General features: G+C 33.1%; 3 non-coding genes and 1 pseudogene across 3 annotated transcripts; 1 reads left to right on the forward strand and 3 right to left on the reverse strand.

The window, feature by feature from the left end:
- Window positions 1-2,268: 2,268 nt before the first annotated feature.
- Window positions 2,269-2,361, reverse strand: Trnay-gua (transfer RNA tyrosine (anticodon GUA)). The gene is made up of 2 exons: window positions 2,325-2,361; window positions 2,269-2,304 (listed from the first exon to the last, which is right to left on the reverse strand). It is a non-coding gene; the product is annotated as a tRNA-Tyr (tRNA).
- A 4,873-nt stretch (window positions 2,362-7,234) lies between these two features.
- On the forward strand, window positions 7,235-7,351 carry LOC145292446 (5S ribosomal RNA; annotated as a pseudogene).
- Window positions 7,352-9,747: 2,396 nt separating this feature from the next.
- Window positions 9,748-9,840, reverse strand: Trnay-gua (transfer RNA tyrosine (anticodon GUA)). Its single transcript has 2 exons — window positions 9,804-9,840; window positions 9,748-9,783 (listed from the first exon to the last, which is right to left on the reverse strand). It is a non-coding gene; the product is annotated as a tRNA-Tyr (tRNA).
- Window positions 9,841-16,307: 6,467 nt separating this feature from the next.
- Trnay-gua (transfer RNA tyrosine (anticodon GUA)) lies at window positions 16,308-16,400 on the reverse strand. The gene is made up of 2 exons: window positions 16,364-16,400; window positions 16,308-16,343 (listed from the first exon to the last, which is right to left on the reverse strand). It is a non-coding gene; the product is annotated as a tRNA-Tyr (tRNA).
- Between the last annotated feature and the right edge of the window lie 4,244 nt (window positions 16,401-20,644).

Here is a 20,644-nt window from a genome sequence, read left to right on the forward strand (position 1 = left end):
GGATAGCTAATGCTACCCGCTTATGTTTGTTGTTTGACATTAGTGGAATATCAGAATTGCGATGAAACTGAACTTGATGACCTAAACGAAGTAAGAAATGGATTTCAAATGTAAAAAAGTTTTTGTGTTATTTATTTTTATTGGATTTCATTATTTACTTGCTACAAACAAATTGTTACTCTTGCGCGCTAAGAAACGAAAAAGAAATAATCATAAACAGCAGTTTCTAGTGGATAAAAATAGATGATCAGTGTTTCGTTAAGTTAATGTTTCGAATCAATCTCATGATGTTATTATTTTACTTTATTTTTATTCGGTTTGTTAAATACAAAATGGTTAGGCAGAGAGAAGTGTTGGGTTTATGTATCTAGACTGCTTGTAGAATATTTTAACTAAATGCCAATATATTTTTAATCACCTTAAGATGATTCGACGAAGAATCGAAAGTGCTAATGATATTTCAGTATAGTTTATTTATTGGGGGGGGGGTCTTTCCAGTGCTCAATATCCGGAGAATAGTTTCTTCTCTTTGTATCCCTTCTGCCGAAATATCTGTTGGAGAGGGTATCATATACTTCTTTTTGGGGGCGATTACATTTTCATGTTTTTATAGTTGGAATTATTGTGGGGGGGGGGGTATCCACGTTGCCCATAATGAAAATGATTAGTATAGCAGGTGTGTTCAAAACGGAACTTCATGTAAACCCAGGCAACGCCGGGTACCTGGGACACATCTGGAACACACCAATCATACTATACTAATCATTTTCATCATGGGCAACGTGGATACCCCCACAACAATTCCAAAAATAAAAGAACGGATAAAAACATGAAAATGTAATCGCCCCCTAAAAAGAAGTATGTGATACCCTCTCCACCAGATATTTCGGCAGAAGAGATACAAAGAGAAGAAACTATTCTCCGGATATTGAGCACTGGAAAGAACCCCCCCCCCCAATGAATAATTAAAAATAAATCATTATACCTTTGTATCAATAAAAAAAATAGTAATGAATGCCTGTGCGATCGCAAAAACAAAAAAAATAGCCAAGTAGGCAAAGTCCCTAAAAAAATGAAGATCTACCAAAAATTAATTCCAAAAATAATTAAATTAAATTTTTCGTCATTGCAATGTCCCTCCCCCCACCCCACCACAAATGTAATTTGTTAAAGTTTGGGGTTCGTTTTGTTTATGAAATTATTAGGTGAAAGTACAGAGTGGTCTCAGAAAAATTAATTAAATTTATCGTTATTTTATATTTTAAATGTAACTCCCGTCCCCCACCACCAAAAAAAATTTGTATTTGTCATGTTTTGACCCTTTCTCTCGATCGCCAAACTTTAAAAAATGCTAGAGGTGACATTTTCGTTGAACGCTTGGTGGCCAAAAACTGGGTGCACGTTTTACGTTAAATTAATATCGAAAAGTGATCCCCACTCTAAAATGTTAATTTTTTTCTGTTCAAAATTTCTTTCATATTATTTATAAAGGCTGTTTAAACGCATTTGGCCAAAAGAAAGTCGATCTTTATTTTTATTTTTTTAGGTAGGTCACATCGTAAAAAATTACCGATTTCTAGAATAATAAAAACAAACAACTGAAATCTTTTCTTCAGTTTTTCGTACGTGTTTTTTTGTTTTAATATTTAAAAAAACAATAAAAGCCAAGCATTTTTCTATTTACTCGGAATTATTTTTTCAAGCTAGAAATTGATTGGGATTACCAAATTATTTTATTTGGTAATATTTTTTTTGTTTGTTTATGTTCCGAAGGGGCAAATAACTCTAAAACAAAGATTTTTTAAAAAATCGATGTTGGAATAATAATTCCAAATGAATTTAATTAAATATGTTATCAATATAATTATTGTTTAAAGTTTATTAAATAACGATTTTAAATAGAACAGTTATAACAATTCTCTCGCTAGAAACATTAACTAAGATGCCGCTATTTAATAAAATCGATTTTTCTTAATGTAATATGCAAATGAGATGATCTCTTTATTGTATCTAGTTTGCAAGAATCATACGATATATAGAAATAAATAGAGAGAGTAAAGTAAGGAATTTTTTGTATATATTAATCAAATTGTGAAAAACAAACAAACAGACAGAAATACGAATTTATATATACAGATATATATGCATTTGGATTATTATTTCATCACGTGTTAATAATATTTCCTTTTGTAATGTTAATATAATTATTCTACCTAAACGCATGTAAAAATCAAGCAAGTACCGCAAAACCACTCCTAAAAATGAAACTCTCGCGAGACGGATTCGAACCATCGACCTAAGGATATCAGTCTGATTATGTACAACTACAGTCCTCCGCTCTACCAACTGAGCTATCGCGAGTTCCATTAGCACGAGCTATCTTAGTCTTTATGTATTGTACTCTTCTTTATAGACTTGAAGTATATAATTTCATTGTGAAACTAATGACATAAAAACCTGTTGGTTGTTGTTTAATCAAATATGCGCTCGATAAGTATTCGTCGCACTTCAATCTATTTTAGTCTGAACCTTTCATTGGTTTGTCTGTTTGACTGTGATATTTTTGTTATACGCTCATACTCTACTAAATAGATTTTAATCAAACTTTCTGTGTTTAGTAATTACACTGTGCAACAAATTTCAGGTCAAAAAACGCATGTGTCACATACGACCTGTTTCGGTATATAAAAAGTATCCTGATATTAAATTTGACCTTTATTTCTCTAGATTGGCTATCGTTTTCATGTACTACATATCAAGTTGCCTAACAGATTTTCATTGCTCTAAACATCACAGCACTCCTTTCTTCGCGCGTAAACTGGGTACTTGCGCCAGCGGCACATAGATTTAATATAAATAATGGCGCATTTCATGCTACTATTATTACTACTATAACTACTACTACTACTACTACTACTAATAATAATAATAATAATAATAATAATAATAATAATAATAATAATAATAATAAAGGACACAAGTGAAACTACCGTTTCACTTATTTCTCTTTATAAAATATAATTTCTTAACATTTTACTCCTGTAATTTATTGTTACTTAATTCATTTACTTATATCATTTTGTTTATTTTATGTTATCGTTTCCTCGCGCATAGCTAAAAATACCCTTTTTAATTCTTGCTCCAGCTGGCGGCGGGACAGAGACCGAATTAGTCGGCGTTAATCTGGTCAGCTTATTTGTTGTCACAAATACGCGAGGAACCACTTTTCAAGCTTCTACTGGAAATAGTAGAAAAACTTTATTAAAGTACTTACTTAGCGTCTTTTTTTGTTTGTTTTTGTTTGTTTTATTTGTGTATCTGTATATGTTTTGTTCATTAGCACACCTTCATCTCTATGAGAGATAAGCACTATACCTGTGACAGAACCACAAGAAAAACAAACCTGTTCTTGGTGTTCCTACAAATACCACAACATATCATGACTGGCAGCTGCTCCTCCGATGGCCAACATGGGGAACTCAATCGTCATCATGTGAATGTTGACTCATCTAGTTTCAGGAAGCAAGAATATCACAGACTCCAAACAGGTAAGTGTCCTTTCCAATTTCAAGTACAACAATACATACTAAACAAAGGAAAGCACAAAACGTGAAAAAAAAATAGAAGAAAAGACTACAAAAGAGAATATACTAGAAATTATTGAGTGCTATTATAGATGTCACCCTAAAGTAGGCAAGTGTCGGAAACGAATTAAAGACAAGTCTTCTGACCACCATACAACAATATAAAGAGTCGCAGAATCAGCTAAACATTCTCCGTAGATATTGGATCTAAAGATAAATGACGAACGAATTCACACATAGAGAACCAACACTTAGAGTACTGACAAGACGAAGACATTGAAAATGTGGAGATTGATGACTGTGAAACAACAGAACTAATCGATAATGAAACAGCTGGTCTAGAAAACATCACACGACTTATGAACGAAGAAAAAGTAAAAACCCTATCCCTAAGAAACCAAGAATGGAAGAAATTAAAAGTAGTAACAGAAAATACACTATCATCGATATACACAATCTAATTTACGTAGTAAGTATGAAATTTAAAGTAGAAAAAAAAAACTTCAGAATAATGGACCGACAAAACTTGAATGGGAAATCAGACTGGAAACCCAAATCAAAAAAAATTAAGAAAAGAAGCCAAAACCATAACAAGGATGATAGAGAACTGAACAGGATGAAAAAATGAAATGAGAGACTAATTGAGAAATATGAAGAACTGAAGCAAAAAATGAAGATTGAGATTATATGAAACAAAGCCTTTAAAAACAACAAAACAAAACAACCGAATTTGGCAGAAACCATCCTCTATTAGAGTAAGATATGGGAGCAATGACAAAACCGCGAGAGAAATGCCAAATAGCTGAAAGACATCAAAGAAGAGTTACAGTTTATATGGATGACCTGAGACTTTTTGCGAGAAACAAAAAGAAACTTGAGACGCTAATACACAGAACTAGAAATTTCAGCCAGGATATTCAGAATGGAAAAGTGTACACTACTAGTGATAAAAGGGGGAAATCTGGAAGCTGCTGAGATTATGGAACTACTCAAGCAAGGGAAGATGAAGACACTAGGCGAACATGACACGTACAACTAATTTAGACTTCTGGAAACAGACACAATCAAATCAATAGAAATGAAAGAGAAAATCGCAAAAGAATACCTAAGAAAAACAAGAAAACATGTAGAAACTAAACCATATAGCAGGTACCTAATAAAATGGATTAAATACATTAATAATCTAATTTTGATCGTTCATATGTTGGACCAAAGGAGAAATGAGACATTTCCACCAGAAGACCAGGAATCTCATGATCATACACAATGCATTACACCTAAATGATGATGATGACCGACTCTACGTAAGAAGGAAATACGGCGGAAGGGAGACTGATTAGTATATAAGACTATGTGAAAGAAAAGATATCTGCGTTGAATTATCTCCTGGCTTGGACATTTAAAAATCACCATTGAATAACACTGCACGCATTTAATTCTTAGTGACATCATGCCACAAGGAAGGAAAAAGAGGAAAAAAACTGCGTCTATCCTGGCGAAGACGTGATGACGTCGAAAAGTTTGATTTATAAACAAATTCTGAGTGATGATTGATTATTCGTATTATTTGGATTCCTCGGACTACTGTTCTCATCTTGAGTGTGATTTTCACAACGTTTCGGTCGACCTTCTTCAGGTGTATCCTGTCGAACTCGGGAATGATCCTATGGAACTTTGGAATTCGGATGGAATTTCAAACGGAACCCTTTATTTATTTCACGGGGTAATATGATCTTGTTACGTCAGCCATGCGCCATGGGTCTTTGCGGCGAAATCCGACTGTGGAATGGACCTACTTCGTCTCGACAAGGGACGCGGTCATCCAACCAGCTAATAATGTCTCACAAGTAGGAATTGTATATTTATAATATAAAGCTGAACGTTTGTGTGTGTCTGGTCACGAATAGGCTCCTTTATGGTTGACTATTATAGAAAACTGAATATATAATGAAAGAAGATGTATCGAGACACAGGAATGGGTATGTTTGATCTGGTATAATGATGATTCATTAAAATAGTGGGGTCTGCGTACGCGCCTGGTCCACAAAGTATGGAAATAAAAAATTGAAAAATTAAAAAAAAAAAACGTTTACAAGTGTTTTTGATATGGATGTACATAAGAATACTTTGATAAGTATGTTTTAACTTAAATAGGGATTGTATAATAAAATTGTGGGGTCTGCATTAGCGCCTGGCCTCCATAGAATGGAAATAGGCACAAACTTTAATAAAGACTTTTCATATCTATCTGCGTAAGTATACTTTGATAATTATGTTTCAGTTTGAAGAAATATGATATAATAAAATTATGGGATGTTCGTCCGCGCCTGACCTCCATAGAATGGAAATATGTCACAAAGTTTAACAAGGTTTTTTAATATAGATCCACAGAATATTGTGATAAGTATTTCAGTGTGAACAGGTATGGTATAATAAATTATGGGTTTTGTCTATTTTATTTTTACTTTCATCATATTTTGCTTTGGTTTTGATACCCCCAAATTCGAAGCTATCTCTTTACAACCCTTCCTTTTCATAATCTATCATACTTTCATAAATCAGAGTCCATTTTCTGTAGGCTGTTTTTGAACCCAGTCACCGACGGGTACTTCTGTTTGGCTGTATCACAGCTCATCAGTGCGGTTAGACACGCAACTACCTCAAGCCAGGGTGAATGAGAACTCTAGCTAGGATCTACGATAGACAATAATGAGGTCAACATAGACTAGTAGTGACGAAGATGACCATAAACGCCCCTCCCTAATTTTCGAGTGGCCTTGTGCCTAATTTTTTGTTATCACTCTTTTGTTCTTTTTGTAACTCTTCAGAGTAAATAAAAATATATAACTCAATTCGATGAATAATAAATAAATAAACACGATTTTATTTGGGAATCTTCAGTACGATGACTTTCGTGTGTGTGAGGTATTATGGTGAATGAGAATTCTAGCTAGTGGTCTAACTAAAAGTATAGTGACAACGATGACCATAAACCACTCTCCTCAATTTTTTTGAGTGGTCTTGTGCTTAATTTTTTGTTTTGTACGGTTCTGCAGAATGAAAAATACATAAATCAATTTTAAATATATTAGACGGTCACAAATAAGATTAAATATGTCATTTTTATGAAAGTGGGACTCAAAATATATTATGAAATAGAAACTGTGTAAATACTTTACATTCAGTTTAGGGACTTTTAAAAAATGTCTCTCGACAATATTTATGAACAACTCAATATTTTGAATAGCCATCAATTTAATGTTTTGGAGGAGCAGTAAATAAAAGCAATTTGTATCAAACATAGGAAATTGTTAATGATATCTCGACATATTCTATTTTTGTTACTGTAAACGATAGAAATAATAACTTACCAAATTAAAAAAAAAAAACTTAATGAAAAAAGAAGGATGTTGAAATAACTTCCATCTAGTTCGAGTTTTGTGCCAATGAGGTCGAAAGATAAAGATAGGTAACAAGCGTCACGTGTTCAGAGCTAGAAGCGAGATTTTCAGAGTTGTACTTTTTCCAGCGAGGAAAATCATTAGATTGAAGGCATTTCTGTTTATTTCCTAAGCAGCATTTTACGCTTAATAAACAAAACAAATCTACATGTTTTACCTGTTTCCTATTTCAGATAACAACTATATTTTAAATACAGCCCAATCACGTTGACACACCGGTTCCCGTTCGATCACCGAAGTTAAGCAACGTTGAGCCTGATCAGTACTAAATGGGTGACCATTTGGGACTTTCAGGTGCAGTATGTGCTCTCCGCTTATCTCGGCATTGTTTTCAGTCGTCCTGGTCTTCTCCTTGCCACTGGACCAAAACAGTGTCGATACAGGAGAGGTGTGGTTAGGGATTGCGCGACCATTGCCTCACAATTACACGCGCAACTGCTCCTACAGGGGTATCCTTTGTCTTTCGAGACTGAACCGAAGACATCGATCGATATTTTAAATAACTTTTATTGTATGAATTTTATGTTAATTTAATATCGTAGAAAAATTCAGTTGAGTTATATCGTTGTCTTTAATCAATCTTAAAGTGGGCTTTTCATTTCGCTCCTGTAGAGATCACATTTTCTTATTACGAAAAATTCCTAAATTAAAACGTTTAATCGAATTAAACCGTTAGAGTAATTTTTATACTTAAAGCAGTTTTTGTAAATATATATTTGAATTACGGCTCTGTTTTTTAGATGAAGATTAATTATTCATATCATTGTGAAAATAACACTCAAAGTGAGAATAGTAGTCCAAAACATGTAAATAACGGGTATAAATTTAAAATGCTGATGAATAATATACAACAATTCACTAAATATACAACAAATTAATTTTTTTTTCTTCTTTTTCAAAGTCTACAGACATACAATGCTTAACTACAAGAATATAACATTGGTATAACGAACACGTCAGGAAAGTGTAAAGAGAATTAAAGAATTGCATTAATGAATACACATTCTTACTTCCTCGCACCTTTCTTAGCACACGTACTGAAAAAAGATATTGCAGCATCAGTTTTTCTGTCTTATTTATATAAATGCTGCATGTGATGATTTTTAACAAGGAGTGCAGGCGACATTCAAGAAAATGGGTTTGTTGTCTAATATTTAAAATATTAGTATACAAATTCGGGCAACGAATCAACCGTACAACTATGAAAGTAGACAAAAGGCAAAGGAGTAACGGCAATAGCAAAGAGATGACAAAAACAGGTGAACAATTATAAAACGATAGATATCATCTGTTTATTTGCCACAGGAAAAGGTACATCGTTAGGCAATGGAAATGGTGTAACGTGATTGTTTCGGTGTGAGACCAAACGCCTTACCGAGTTAAAATTCGGTCGTCCCTAAGATATGCTGATGTACCTTAGGTTGGTCCGGGCCGGGTAGACAGGATTTTACGCTGAGACAGTGAGCCGGGCGTCGGCGGAGCACTGGAACAGTCGACAGGGTACTGAAAGGGAACTGGATCTCGATAGGGCTCTGAAACAGGAGGCCGGACATCTGCGAGGCATTGGAACATGGAGCTGAATGTCGAAGAAATACTGGAACAGCCAGCAGGACGTTGACGAGGCACTGAAACAGGGAGTTGGTTGTTGATGGAGCACTGGGACAAGGAGCCAGGCGTCGATAAGACACTGGAATAAACTAAGTTATTGATAATTCTGTAAATGCAACTATTCAGCAGCGTTATTTACTTTTGATGTTTTTATAAATCAAAAACTAATAAGATGAATGCCTTTTTTTGTTGATGTTGTAACGATTCGTTAAATATGCGGTCAATAAACTTTCCTTAAATTTAATCTCCAGTGTGGTCGCTAGAAAAGCGGTAAATTTATCAAACAACGACTTATTTTTACAAAGAATAATTTTTACAAAGTTTTTCAAATACAAATGTTATATTATACTCATAGATACTCAAGATGTCGTCCATACACTTCACTGCAGCGTCTTAACCTAGAAAACCAAGCTCGTGTGACGGTTTGAAGGGTAACTTGTGGGATATCATTACAAGTTTTTGCCAAGCACGTTTTCAAGTCATCAATAGAGTGTATGTCAGGTCGACAGTTCTGCGTCTCTGTTAATAACAAGTTCCCAGCACAGTAATCCATGACATTTAAATCTGGACTTTTTTAGGCCAATCTTCCGAAGCAATGAAATCAGGAGTAGATTGCCGAAGAAACTAAATAGCAATCACGCATTTTATTACTGATCTAAGCTGACCTTCAAATTTCCCGCTTTTCCAGCGACTACCCTGTATATTAGTCAGAACATTTGAATAGAAATATTAAGCATTCGTCTATGACATATTTCTATACAGATCTTTGTGTTATATTAAAATCAAAAAAAACATTGGATTAAATACAAGAACGAAAATCGTCAATTAATATAATGTACTTTTGCACAGCAATATGCAAATCAGTTTGCCTTACGATTTAAATCGCATATACATAAGCAGCATAAAAAAAGATGAAGTATTTCTACTGAGGGAAACTTCATCCATTTCAATTTATCGCTTGTATGCCTCTCATATGAATTGATAATTATCCTATTAATCTCATTAACTCTTATCCTCGTGTGGCTTTTGACCTCGATAAGTTGTGTCTCAGTAATATCAAAACGCTAATAAAAATGAAGACTAAAAAATGAAACTCTCGCGAGACGGATTCGAACCATCGACCTAAGGATATCAGTCTGATTATGTACAACTACAGTCCTCCGCTCTACCAACTGAGCTATCGCGAGTTCATTGAGCTGTAAGCTTTTTTATAAATATTTATTTACTTTCTTTCTTGGTAAAGACTTCAGGAATATAAACTAATTGTGAAACTAATGACAGAAAAACCTGTCTTGTTGCTTTCGTGGTTGTTAATTAAATACGCGGTCAATAACATTCGTTACATTCAATCTAAAATAAAAGTTAAAAGTCTAAACTTTTTATTTCAATGGTTTGTCTTTTTGCTTGATTGATAGACTCATAATCTACTGAATAGATTTTAATCAAACTTGCCATGTTCATAGAATATAAGGCAGAAAGTTACATAGGTCATGTAAACTTATCTTGGGTCAATTTTGAAATTCATTAAGAATCACTAATAATGTGAAATAAGCCTTTTTCTTGTGACCGTGAAACTTAAAAAAAAAAATGGGGGGTTTTATAACAGATACAAAGAGGTACGAACACGTTGTCAAAAAAAAACAAAAAAAAACAATTATATAACAAATAAATGTTATCAAAGGCAAGATAAATCACTTTTCTTCCAAACTGGGTACGTTTTAGTGTTTTTATTTAATATATCTTTATTCGGTTTGAAAACCAAGTAATATTTAGCATTACCGGAGAACAAGAAATTTAGATTAAAATATAAAATAACATGTCTAGCTACAAATAAGCTGAAAGTAGGTCAGTTTACTACAACAAAAGGATATCTACCCTTCCCATAAATTGCACAAAAAGAAGGGGTGAGCCGGAGGTCAACTGAGCTTTTGTCCTGTAAGTGTCCGCTCATTGGCTGATTAGGATGGGCGCGTTGACAACTAGAAAGCTGATTGGCTGACTAGAAAATTCAATAGCATGTGCGTATATATAAACGCGCGATGACCACAACTTAAGCCTGACGAATTATATATATATATATATATATATATATATATATATATATATATATATATATATATATATATATATATATATATATATAAAGCTTGTTTGCGCTGAAGGCCACAGCGTGCGGTAAAAAAGTCGAACAAAAATTAAAAAGTGTAGGCAAAAGAACAGATTTTTTTAAATAATTATTTATCTATTCTTAAATATTTTATGAATCTTTCTCTTGTTACGATGTGTTTAGAACGATGAAAACTAAAAATATCGAAAATGTTGATATGTTATTCTCGTGTACGATTTAAAATGCTATGAAAATAAAGCATAAAAATAATGGTCATATGCAATAAGTTGTCGAGGGACATGTTTGGGAGTTGCTTTACGTTTTCTTTTATTATTATTAGTAGCCTGGGTGCCCGGCGTTGCCCGGCTGTGTGAAGTGTATGTTGAGCAAAAAAAAAGTGGTAGTAGGCAGGCAACCGCGAAATCATACCGCGAAGGGGGAAAAGAAAGTGAAAAAAAAAACGTGACGTCTTTGCTGTTGAGCCCATCGCCAAACCGTAAGTGGCGTAGGTTTTAATTAAGGCTACACAACTGAAAAAAGGGGATGACTTTCGAAAATATCGGCGAAAAAAGCGACCACTCCCTGTAGAAAAGTGCCCAGTTGAGAGTGAAGAAATTAATGTTTTTAACCAATTTTTCGATATTTGTCATCCGAAGAGTAGAGCTGCAAAACGATACCGATCTCGTGAAAATTCATCACCTCTGTCGAAAGTTTTAGGCATACATACATACATGCATACATACATACACACACACATACATACATACACACATACATACATATATTTAAACGTACAGGTGAGATTTATATTATAGATTTTATTTTATTTTATTATTTTATTTTATTTTATTTATTTATTTTTTGTTTAAAATATTTTCATAGGTGTCCCACTGTCATCGAAAAAGGCTTATTTGGCATCATTTTTGATTTTTCATTATTTTCAGAGATGATTTAATATAAATTTACATGCCCTATGCACTCTCTAAATTATATTGTATGAAAATGTAGCTACTCAATCGTGAAGTAATTACTGCGAACGTTAAAAAGCAAATAGCTCTAATTGCTATAGTCTCTCCTTTTTCACTAAGTTGGAAATCACTTTCCTCCTCACTTCTTAAAACGAGGAAGTTTTCGCAAAATGTGTAAACTCAAACTATTTTTAATTAAAAAATGTAACACGTATATGTAAATGTAGTAAGCCCGTGCGAACTTAGAAAATATTTTAAAGAATTAGTCAGCAAATTCAGTTTTTTTTCAGACTTCATCAGTCACGCTTTGAACAGAACTACAGAACTTCTGCTCAACACCTCTTTCGGGTCTTTGGTTGGAAGATGCAGAAAAAACTCAGTGATTCACACATAAACTTCTCATGCATACATTTCTAAATGCTATCAAGAATCAGACGAACAGAAACGAATTGCTAAACACATATATACACGCAATAACAAGACCAAGGTAAACCAACGCACACACATACACAATGTCACGGGCCCAAATATTTACATATACATGATTTTTACATTATGAACATATTAACTTGTCACTACTTTCAATGCCAAACACGTTGTTCTATAAATGACTGAAAGTAACTTTATTAAAATGTACTCACTCGGTGGTGAGCGTATCGTGAACCGATAGCAATCTGGGGAAAAAGACAAACCAGTTTAATAAAAAGTTCAGACTAAAATAGATTGAATGTGACGAATGCTTAATGACTGCATATCTAATTAACAACTACAGCATCAACATAACAGGGGTTTGTGTTATTAATTTCACAATTAAACTGTATTCATGAAGTCTATAAAAAGAGTAAAAGTAAATAAATAAATATTAGCTAGCAGAGTTTTTAAGTTAATTGCGATAGCTTACTTGGTAGCGCGGACGACTATAGTTGTACATGTTCAGACTGCTTAGGTCGATGGTTTGAATCTGTTTAGCGAGAGTTTCATTTTAACAGACTTAATTCATTTTGATCAGTGTTTTTAATATTAATGAGTTACCACTTACCAAGACTAAAATACTCTAAGATAAGAGTTTATGAGATTACTTGAATTCTTAACAATCTCATGAAAAGTCTCAAAACAATTAAGGGAAAAGGGGTTTTAAAACAGTAGAAACATCTATTTGTACATACTGCTTATGTAGCTTCGATGTAGACCGTTAGATTAACTAATTTGCATATCGCTTTGCAAAAAAACATTCATTAATTATTTTTCGTTATTGTATTTTATCCAATGAAAGTTTTCAGAATTAACAAATACAAAATCAACAAAACGGGTTGTTATGTCATTTATAGCAGACAAAATTGAAAAAAGAAATGCACCAACAGGAGCGAATTCTTGCGGCTCGAGATTTTAAATATACTTCCTTTCTGGCTTGTCTAATCAAAAAACCAGCTCCCAGTCACGTAACCGGGTTTATAAAAGGTTCTTCTCTCACACAACAGAACTCACCCAGGCCTTCGAGCTTGAGGTGCGACCAAGGCGTGAATACAAACAATGAATTAAATATTGGTAAACACAATTAGATTCATTTAATCAGTCACCATTTACCAAGACCAAAAGACACTCGGGGATGCAGCTTAATGAGATTACTTTGATGAAGTATATTATAAAAGGCCTGAAACTCACGATAGTACATGCATGTCGACGATGAGCATCCTTGTAGCGTTCAGAAAACTAAACACTCCTTATTAAATTATTTAACTTTTTAATGATGAAAGCTTTGAAAGAAAAAATCGATAACTGAAATTTATTGAAACCGAAATGCATAAAAGTTGATTAAAGTTGCTTATTTTCTAAAATAGTAGCGCCTGCAATAACTATTGCCATTCCCTTTTGTGTTACGTTCACGGAGACAAAATCAGTTTCGAAGAAATCAATTTCGTCTGTACATGTGGAAGGCTTAAAAGCAGCTTGGTGCCATTTTTTGCATTTTCAATCGCTTACAACATTATGGTAAAACAGCACTGTAAACCGATCTTAGAAACGATAGATAATTACTCAGAAATACGTGAAGCAAGTAATTTTAAGAAATGAATATGTTAATATTTATTTAAAAGAAATTTAATGAACATTTTAACCTTTGGTTCTCGAATTCGACTTAAGGCAAGGAGGAGGACATTAGTTTCAGTCCCAAAAAGGAACCGTTACGTAGCTTGTTTTTGTTTGTTTTGTTTTGTTTTTTTTTGGGGGGGGGTGTATTAGGGGGGTTTTGGCGGGAAGTATTAGTACTTATGCAATCTATGTTACTGCGACGAAATAATAACGTTATTATTTAGAAAGCCATTTTTAACATGGGAAGGAAAGGGTGTTTTGTAACTATTCTGTACTTCACTTAAAAATTTAACCAACGAAAATATTGAAAGAATTGAATTTAACTCGAAAATACTATTTAATAAAAAAAAAAATAGCGCGATAACATCGATATATAGGCACCAAAATATTTTTTATTTCTACTCAATGTTAGGGAGGGAATACAAACAGCTTTCGAAACCTCTGCATGAATAATTACAAAGAATTTTAAAGCCAGTTTTATTTCTATTAAAGAGGTTAAATGCTTCCAAATTCCTTTCATTTTTTTAAAGTTATGAAGTAACTTATTTTCTCTTTAAATTACTAACAAAAGATTAAAATAAATAAGAAATAAAAAGTAAAGAAATCAATTTGCTTTTCGGTTATAATAAACAGAAATATATTTTTTAAAAAAGACAAAGTCCTTTTATTGTATAGAAATTAAATAAAACATTTTAGTCGCCATGTCAGTGCGAGAAATGGCACCACTTTATAGATATACATTTATTTCTATGTATTAAGTTTTATATAAAAACAAATTTTGGTGGATTTGATCAGGAATGCGAAACAATTAACATTTGTTGAGAATTCACTCAAATTTCCTTTAAAAACGGATTTGTATTTCGCAAGCAAGAAATTAAAACGAAGAAGTAACACCAATCTCCCTTATTCTCTATCAGTGCCTAAAACTGAACGAAAATTCCATGAGAAAAGCTTCTTCCCTGAAACAATCCGTCTGTGGAACACAATACAGCGATGCTGCTTCCCAAATGACGATAACATGGTCGTTTAAAGTCTAATGTGAGCAAGAACTCGTTGAACTGTCCTCTTAAATAATAAAACCCTACCGAAGCTCCACTATTACTGATCATCACAGTCTTGTCTCACCAGCCACCTGGTATTCTTGAACTTATCCTCGAGTAGCTTTTGGGGCTCGATAAAGGGTAACCTTCCAAATAAAAAAATACTCTCGTGAGAAAGACTCGAAACATCGACCTAAGAATTTCAGTTTGAACGTGAAAAACAACTGTCATTCACTGTCGCAGCGGCTCGATAGGTGATGTACAAATCGACCATACAACTACGAAAGTAGATACAAGGCAAAGTGGTAATGGCAATAGCAAAGAAGTAACAAACACAGGTGAACGATTAAAAAATTATGGATATCGTCTGTTTATTTACCACAGGAAAAGCTCAATCGTTAGGCAAAGAAATAGTGCATCGTGATTGTTTCGGTGTGAGGACGAAAGTCTCAAGAGGTTAAAATTTGGTCGTCCGTGTGATATGATGACATACCATAGGTTGGTTCCGGTCGTTTAGACGGGATTTTATGCTGCAACAGGGAGCCGGGCATCGATGGGGCACTGAAACAGGGAGTGGATGTCTGCACGGCACTAGAACAGGGACATGGATGCCAACGAGGCACTGGAATGGGGAACAGGACACTGAAACAGGTAGCTGGGTATCGACGGGGCACTGGAAGAGGAGGCTGAACGCCATGAAAGATGGGCACTGGAACAGGGAACTGGATGTTGACGTGACACTAGAACAAGGAGCCATGACATTGGAACAGGTAGCTGGATGTCGACGGAACACTGAAACAAACTAAGTTACTGATAATTCAGTGAATGTGACTCTTCCGCAGTTTTATTTACTTTTAAGGTTTTTATAAATTAAAAATAATTAAGATGAATGCATTTTTGTTGTAGTAGTTTGTTAAATAAGTTTTTCTTAGATTTAATCTATTTTAGTCAGAAAATTGTAATATATATATGTGTGTGTGTGTGTGTGTGTGTGTGTGTGTGTGTGTGTGTGTGTGTGTGTGTGTGTGTGTGTGTGTGTGTGTGTGTGTGTGTGTGTGTGTGTGTGTGTGTGTGTGTGTTCAGCATTTGTCTACGAAATAGAACGTATTGCTATATAGGATTATATATTATATTACAGTCAAAATAAACATTAGATTAAGTACAATAACGAAAAATATTTAGTTAAGAAAATGTTCATTTGTAAAGCAATATGCAAATTAGTTAGCCTTACGATTTATGTAAATATAAATCAGCTGTATAGAAAAAAATATTGTTTCTATTGGATTAACATTTGTCCTTTCCATTTATCGTTTTTATGTCTATCATAGGATTACTAATCATCCTATTAATCTCATTAACTTTTATCCTCAGGTGGGCTTTGGCTTTAGTAAGAAGTGTCTCAGTAGTATTAAAAGCACTCATAAAAAAAGCAAAAGCAGTAAAAATTAAACTCTCGCGAGACGGATTCGAACCATCGACCTAAGGATATCAGTCTTAATGTGTACAACTACAGTCCTCCGCTCTACCAACTGAGCTATCGCGAGTTCACATGTCTTGTGGCTTTTTTATATATATTTATTTACTTTCCTTCTTTGATTTCAGGAATATACATTAATTGTGAAACTAATGACAGAAAAACCTGTCTTGCTGCTTTCGTGGTTGTTAATTAAATACGCGGCCAATAAGCATTCGTTACATTCGATCTAAAATAAAAGATAAAGTCTGAACTTTTCATTTCAATGGTTTGTCTCTTTGTTTGACAATCATCAGTTCACGATAGACTCATAATCTATTGAACGGATTTCAATCAAACTTGCCATGTTCATATAATATAAGGCAGAAAGTTACATAGGTCATGTAAACTTAGTTTACGTCAACTTCGAAATTCATTAAGAGTAACCAATAATGTTAAATAGGCCTTTTCGAGTATGTTTTACTATCTACAGAAATTCGAAAAGTGGTAAAAAATTCAAATACATAACAAATAAATGTTATCAAAGGAAAGACAGGTTACTCTTCTACCTATCTGGAAACGTTTTTAATGGTTCTACTCACTTTAAAACGTTTATTTGATTCGAAAAACATATAGCGTCGAGCGTAAGGCGAGAACAAGAAAATGGCCGCAAGGTAACACCTTAATATTTGAAGTTTTGATAATAACTTAAAAAATTTTAAATATACAAAAATACTGTTGGAAACCCACCCAATATATTATATCGCACATATAATGGGCGGGGTTTTAACAGTATATATTTTTTATTTTAAAATTATTTTTAAGACTTAAAATATTTAGGTGTCAATTCGCGGCCATTTTTCTTGTTCTCCCGTAATTACATATAATAACTAGGGCTAGGACCACAGCATATTCTTTTTATTGTTTTGACTCTCGAGAGTGTATCCGTTAATAGCTTATATGCTTTTATATACAGTAATGTGGTTCTCAGTTGATTAACTGTGTCTGTTTCGGATATATACTCGAGAGCCAAAACAATTATAAGAATATGCTGTTGTCATAGCCTTATTAATAACTATTAAATGCGGTAAATGGACAATAAGTTATGACAATTAAAATTGGGTATGGGAAATGGTAAATAACATATCGTAATATTATATTTTTACTGTCATCGCTATAAATTATATCTTGTTCAGTTAAAAGAACCTGGTGAAAGAAATTGGCGTCGAAAAAACATCTATTTAACTCGACAGTTTGTGTCAATCAGGAAGAAAAATAAAGGCAACTGAAAAACTTTTAGAGCTAGAAACGGAATTTCAAACTTGCACTTAATACAGCTAGAAAAATTATTAGGCTGGAAACATTTTCGTTTGTGTATTAAACAGCACTGATCGCTTGCAAACTTAATGAACAGAAATTTCTACATGTTTTTTTTCTTGTTTCAGACAAAAAATAATAATGTTTATATGACTAATACCATATTCATTTTTGTTTTAAGTTACTTTAATATCATAAACGTAAATTAATTTAATTGATAACGCTGTTTTTAATCAATGTTGCAAGCGGTCTTTCTTTTCACTTTTGTACTTATTAATTCTATTTTCCTTTGAAAAGTTCCTTCTTGGCTTTCATTAGATAAAATGAGATACAACATGGCCATTTTTCAATGTTACAAGTGGCCTTTCTTTCCATTTCCGTACTTATTAACTCTATTTTACTGTGAAAAGTACCTTCTTCGCTTTCATTAAATTAAAATGCATTAATGGCATTGAACAGCTCATATATACTTTTACACTAAAAGCGTTGTTGTAAATATAAATTGAAAGTTTTACTTAATAGAGCATGAGAATTCACAAAAGAAACAAAAAATAACTTTTTTATATTGTATGAACACGCTGTGCTCAACTACGAGAATATGACATTAGTATAAGGAATGTCTACGGAGTGTAAAGAGAATAACGCATTTTCTTCCGCACATCTTGCTTAACGCATGCGAGGTTTGCATTTGTTTCTTAAATTGTACAATGATTCATCTGATGATAAGAATTTAGGTGAATGTGGTTGCTTATATCTTTGTCTAATATCAAAAACATTAGAATGAATACATTTACGCCGTATTTTCGATGATGGTTTGAAAGGTGACGTGACTGGGTGGTTGACGGCAAGATCGAATTCAGTTCATTCCACAGAATCACTTTTTCACTTAGGATGTTGACAACTTTCACATTGTTACTTCTGTAAGTACTTCATGTCTTTCTAGAAAGAATTCTAATCAGAAAGATATCGGGAAACATAATGCCATAATACCAACAATAGAATATAATTCGATTCATACGAAATAAATGTATGAATGAGTGATTATTTCTGAACTGTTTTTTGCTTCTTTGTTTGTTTGTTTGTTTGTTTGTTTGTTTGTTTGTTTGTTTGTTTGTTTGTTTTTGTTTTGCTTTTTTTACCTTGAATATGTTTTGGATTGACAGGAAAATCTTAAATAAAAAAAACGTCTATTATTTTTAGCAATTTTTACCGGGATTTTAGGGGGTTTTTTTTTTTCATTTATGATTTATTTATTTTCATTATAACTAAAAAAAATCATTGAAATGTTTACCGAAATTTATAAGGTAAGTAAAAAATTATATCGGGTTGCTATTTTACTTACTAGAGATTTCGTAATTCCTACTCTATATTCACTAGCAGTTAAGCCCACCTTTTCTCGGGCCGTATGTACTTTTCGTAACTTGCCCTACGTGTGAACACACTTTTTGTAAGATTTCAAATGTTTAGACCAAAATTTGTCCGAGTAATTTCCTAGAGACCGCAGATGTCATTTTTTTTAACTTTGACCTCAATTTTGACCCCCCTAACATTTATCATTTTAATCTCAAATCAAAATACAAGTTTTACCCAACTCCAAGTTACCTACATCTAAAATTTCAATTCTTTAGACCCAAAATTCGCAGAGGAACTGGGTAGAATCTGCAATGGTCAACTCTTTCAACTTTGACCTTTTGGCAGCCAGATTTTCTGCCTCAAAACTGATTAAAATGCTTGCCGCATGTCTGAATACTCGTTATTTATAAATTTCAAATGTTTAGACCCAAAATTGGCTGAGTAGTTTGCTAGACACCGCAAAGGTCAAATCTTTTGAATTTTGACCCATTTGCAGCTCAAATTTTCGACACAAGCTGATTAAAAACTTTGCCCTATCTCTGAATACCTTTTATGTAAAATTTAAAATGTTTAGACCAGAAATTGGCTAAGTAATTTGATAGAGACCGCAGAGGTCAAATGTTTTTTAACTTTGACCCTAATTCTGACCCCTTAACATTTATTTTACGGGGCCCAAATTAAATTAAAATGTTTGATCCGTGCCCAAGTAACCTACACTTTAAATTTCAAGTGTTTAGACTCAAAATTGGCGGAGGTAGAGTTTTCAAAGGTCAAATCGTTGAACTTTGACCCCTTTTACAGCCAAATTTCTGTCCAAAAACCGATTAAAAAGATGTTCCCAAATCTCAGCACTCCTTATGTCAACTGTTTCAATATTTTCATTCTTTAATGTCTTGATTAAACAGTACAAGTACCATTTTTACTAATAATCGAATGTTTCTTGAAATTAAAAAATAATGGATAATTAAAACAAATTATTAAAATTATATTTTATAAATAGTATTATATATAATCATAATTAAATAATAATTATTTTTTATACCTACAGACACGTGTTATGTTTATGCAACCATCAGTGTTAGGGGTGACAATCCCTATCGGTCTGGAGATTCGAACCCAGCCACGAAACCACCTTTGCCTCAATTTGCTAAGCCTTTACTGATTTAAAGTATTTTATATATTCTGCAATTGACAGTTTAAAGACGTTTAAATTACTCAGATCAACTTGCCCAGTCGATGAAACCGTATTAATAAAAAGAAAATACTTTACTATCAACACATAATAGCATCTTTATTTTATAAATGGAACATAACAAAAATCATACAATAAGTAATTGTTACCAAAGGCAATAAAAGTAACATCTCATACTTAGCTGGTTGGTTAAGAAAAAAACGGAAAAATTAAAACCGTTTAACGGGTAAATCCTATTTCTCACTGTAACTGTAACCAAACGCAATAGCAGTTACTTGTTTTTACGCATTTGCTTTAGTTTTTAAGATTTTAAGTATTTTTAAGTATTTTTATTGCATTAAATTCCCTTATTGGAAGTTTAAAGACGTTAAAATTACTTGCAAATATTTATTATTACTTTGAAGATTATGCGAACAATAGACATTTTATCCTGTTAAAACAGGCAAAAGTTATAGCCGTTGACTTATAAGTAA

The sequence above is a fragment of the Euprymna scolopes genome, chromosome 13 (genome assembly GCF_053919585.1).
Source record: "Euprymna scolopes isolate OS-2025 chromosome 13, ASM5391958v1, whole genome shotgun sequence".
Lineage (NCBI taxonomy): Eukaryota > Metazoa > Mollusca > Cephalopoda > Sepiida > Sepiolidae > Euprymna > Euprymna scolopes.